This window comes from Pinus tabuliformis, chromosome 8, assembly GCF_031772625.1.
Source record: "Pinus tabuliformis cultivar Carrire ecotype Pingquan chromosome 8, CPIR1, whole genome shotgun sequence".
In the NCBI taxonomy this organism is placed as follows: Eukaryota; Viridiplantae; Streptophyta; class Pinopsida; order Pinales; family Pinaceae; genus Pinus; species Pinus tabuliformis.
In genome coordinates, this window is record NC_142294.1 from 615759992 (window position 1) to 615764618 (window position 4627).

General features: G+C 37.7%; 1 pseudogene; it reads left to right on the forward strand.

Moving 5' to 3' along the window:
- The first annotated feature begins 3552 nt into the window (after positions 1 to 3552).
- LOC149237001 (small ribosomal subunit protein eS24z pseudogene) lies at positions 3553 to 3923 on the forward strand (annotated as a pseudogene).
- Positions 3924 to 4627: the final 704 nt, after the last annotated feature.

The following is a 4627-nucleotide window of genomic DNA, read 5'->3' on the forward strand; positions in this document are numbered from 1 at the left end:
GCGAACGAGGGTTGAAAATTTTGGCTGATCGCAAGTTACTTCCTAATCTAAGATCTGGAAAGTTAGATTTCTGTAAACATTGCTTGTTTGGAAAACAAAGTAAACAAAAATTTAAAACAGGCAAACATACTAGTAAAGGAATACTTGATTATATCCATTCAGATGTTTGGGGTCCAGCCCCTACAGCTTCATATGGTGGCTCGTCATATTTTGTATCGTTTATTGATGACTTTTCTAGAAAAGTGTGGGTCTACATGTTGAAAAGGAAGTCTGATGTTTTTACAATTTTCAAGCAGTTTAGAGCATTGGTAGAAAACAACACTGGTAGAACTATAAAATGTTTAAGAACTGACAATGGTGGTGAGTTAACTTCCAAGGAGTTTGACAGCTATTGCAAGGATGCAGGGATCGAGAGACATAAGACCATGGTTTATACTCCTCAGCAGAATGGAGTTGCTGAACGCATGAACAGGACTCTTCTAGAGAGAGCAAGGTGTATGCTAAGTAACGCCGGGTTGCAAAAGGAGTTGTGGACGGAAGCGGTGGCAACAGCTTGTTATGTGATAAATCGATCTCCATCGATGGCCATAGGCTGCAAGATTCCGCAAGAGGTATGGAAAGGACACCCTTGTGACTATTCTAAACTCATAGTGTTTGGTTGTGATGCATATGCTCTAGTGCCTAAACATTAGCGAACTAAGTTAGATCCAAAGTCTAAAAGGTATATCTTTGTTGGGTATGGTGATGGAACAAAGGGATATAGATTGTGGGATCCTACTACCCGCAAAATCATCATCAACAGAGATGTAAAGTTTAATGAATCCTCTCTTGTACAGTTAGATGTAGATAGTAGATTGAAACAGGATGATGTATTTGATTTCCAGCACATTCAGTTTGACAACATTTCTAATGATAGTCATAACGACCATAGTTCAGATTCTAGTCATGAACAGGTTTCAGAATCAGATTATGAACAGGGTTCAGATGGAGGTCATGAACAGGTCTCAGATGGTGATCATGAAGAAGTTCCTACAGATGATAGACAACCAATTGTGGAAGCACCAGAAACATTCTTAAGGAGGTCTACAAGGATCAAACGCCCTCTGAGAAGGTATGATGATCATGTTACTTCAGTTGCTTTGACCGCTAATGATGATGAACCTTTGTGTTATCAGGAAGCTGTAGAAGGTTCAAATAGTGACAAGTGGAAAGCAGCCATGAAGGACGAAATGATGGCCTTAAGTAAGAATGGTACATGGGATCTGGTTGAGCTTCCGAAAGGTAGGAAAACTGTGGGGTGTAAATGGGTTTTCAAACTGAAAAGGGGTGTGAATGATACGGAAGATAGGTACAAAGCACGGCTGGTTGCAAAAGGGTTTTCTCATAAAGCCGGTATTGACTTTCATGAGACTTTTTCACCAGTGGTTAAAATTGTTTCAATTAGAATTATGTTAGCATTAGTGGCTTTGCTTGATTTAGAGTTGCAGCAGTTAGATGTTAAGACTGCATTTCTACATGGTGACTTAGATGAGGAAATATATATGGAACAACTGGAAGGGTTTGTTCACCATCACAATGAGAAATTTGTCTGCAGGCTCAAGAAGTCATTATATGGCCTGAAGCAGTCGCCTCGGCAGTGGTATAAGAAGTTTGATTCTTTCATGTTGAGTCAGAAATATGTCAGAAGTGAATATGATCATTATGTTTATTTTAAACAGTTGAATAATGGCATATTCATTATCTTGGTATTGTATGTTGACGATATGCTTTTAGCAAGCAAAAGCATAGAAGAAATCAACAGGTTGAAGGCTCAGATGGCAAGGACATTTGATATGAAAGATCTAGGAGCAGCAAGATAGATTTTGGGCATGGAGATTTTCAGAGACAGGAGCAATGGTAAGATATGGCTATCACAACAAAAGTATATTGAGAAAATACTTTTGAGGTTTGGTATGAATAATGTGAAGCCTGTTTCAGTCCCTTTAGCTTCCCATTTTAAGCTTTCTTCGAGTTTATGTCCTAATACAGATGAAGAAAAGGATTATATGTCTCGAATTCCATATGCCAATGTAGTAGGGTGTTTAATGTATGCGATGGTTTGTACTCGACCAGATATTTCACATGCAGTTGGGGTTGTCAGTAGGTACATGGAAAATCCGGGTAAAGAACACTGGTTAGCAGTGAAATGGTTGCTTCGGTATTTGAGAGGCACAAGTAGTTATTGTATCACTTACAATAAGAGTAGTGAATTTGTTTGCGGATATGTTGATTCCGATTTTGCAGGTGATTTGGATAAGAGAAGGTCAACTTCAGGGTATGTCTTTACTCTTGCAGGTGGAGCTATAAGTTGGATGTCAAAGCTACAGAACATTGTTGCTTTGTCCACTACTGAAGCAGAATACATTGCTGCTTCGCATGCATGCAAAGAGGCGGTTTGGTTGAAAGTTTTGCTTGGTGAGTTTGGTAGGTTACAGGACAACATCAGGTTACTTTGTGATAGTCAAAGTGCAATACATTTGGCTAAGAATCAGGCCTATCATAGTAAATCAAAGCATATTCCAATTAAGTACCATTTTGTAAGACAGGTTATCACTAAAAGGGGAGTCTCTCTTGAAAAGGTGCATACAAAGGAAAACTGTGCAGACATGTTCACGAAACCAGTTTTGTTAGAGAAGCTACGTTGGTGTTTGGCTTCTCTTGGCTTGCAGAAAAGATAAAATAATAATAACAGGGCATCAGGCTAATTGTTGTCAAGGTGGAGATTGTTGAAATTTTATGTTTGGAATAAGATAGGCAAAATCTCAGTTGATGACAACAATAGGAATCAGTTCCTAGATTAGCTCCAGGTTGTTGGGAGATGATTAATGCCTCCTATATTTGATGTGAGTGAGTTAATGAGGTTGTTAGATTCTCTTTTCTATATAACAGGCAACCATTCGGATGTTGGCTAAGTGTGTGAGAGTTTTGTGAGGAATTCATTATGTAATCTCCTGTTTTATTAATAAATTTCCGATGCCTATGTAGTGTGGACGTAGCCCAGATTGGTTGGGTGAACCACGTTAAATTCTTGTGTCTTTATGTGCATGATTGATCTGTTGTGTATTTTGTTTAATTAACTGAGCATCTGATTTCCAACAGTTGGTAAGCCTTTAAGAAGAGAAACATTGCGTGAGATTAGTCATGTGTTGTCTTACGAGGAGGACGAGGAAGACACGTGATTATGGAAAATAGTAAAGCTCTACTACGAGATAGAAACCAATTTATCGCACATATATCATAATCATAATAGAAATACCAATAACATCTGGTATTTTGAGAAAATTGATATCTATGAATCAGAGTGACTCAGCCTCCGTCTCCACAGTGGTCACATTCTCCTTCATCTCCATACGTTAGTTCCAAAGGTCAAGATTGTTTTTGCCTTTCCACAGACGAACATTGTTGTTGCTGCTACTACTAAACAACAGAGGCATACTGTGTGCTCTGAGATTACAATGAGTAGAGCCTAAACTGTGAGATTCCTAAGAAGGATAGAGTCAAAGACCCTTAGTAATGGTGGACGCTAAGGCCATTACAATCAAAACTCGCAATTTGATGATTAACATGTTTTTATCAAGAAATTTCTGATTGATTTTCTTCATCCTTGTAGGCCAAATGTAACTAATTCCAAGTTGAAGGAGAAGCTTGCGAAGCTGTATGAGGTCAGAGATTTGCAGACAGTATTTGTCTTTGGGTTCAGAACCCAATTCGAAGGTGGAAAATATTCAAGGTTTGGCTTTATCTAATACAACTTTGAGCACACCAAGAAATATGAAGCCAAGTATAGGCTTATCAGGAATGGGCTTGCAACCAAGGTAGATAAATCCAAGAAGCAATTGAAGGAAACTAAGAACAGAGATATGAAAATTCATGGAGTCAAGTAGAATAAGCCTAGAGATGTAGCAAGAAAGAAGAAGTGATAGGCAGTTAATGAGACAATCATTACTGCTTCTTGCACAAATCAGGCAACCATTTCTCGAGGAGGCATCATTTTTTTTTGGATACGTGAAATGAAGTGATGAAATGAATTTTGTGTCAACAGTGAAGTTGGTGTCGACACTAAAGTTGAGGATGTCCAGATGTAATTCTACTATGAAATTTACATGTTTGGTGCACATTGAAGCAAATTATTTGGACATGTGTCATAAGAAGGAAGTCTGCTCGTCATAGAATTGCTTCACTCCTACACCTGCCATTGAAATGTGGCTGAATATTTTAAAGAATTTTCCCCAATCAATACTAAATTTAGCTCAAATTAAGTTTAAGAACATGGAAAGTTTATACAAATGAATAATTTAAATGAACCAAAGCTAAGGGCTGTAACTTTCATTTAATTGATATTATGGAAAACATAAGACTGACATTGATAGTTGAAAGCACTAATTTGGGCAAATTAAGATCATAACCTTTATAGAACAAAAGTTTAACTCTATGAGGCACAAGTGACATTTTTTAGTCAATTAAGATAGCAATGCACATACATTGTCTAAAAAGAAGCTAAAGGGCCTCTTTTTGGAGACTATTTTGGTAAGGTATATCTTGATGACATGCGGAAGAATTAACATGTATTTATGCTAGTAGAGTTGGT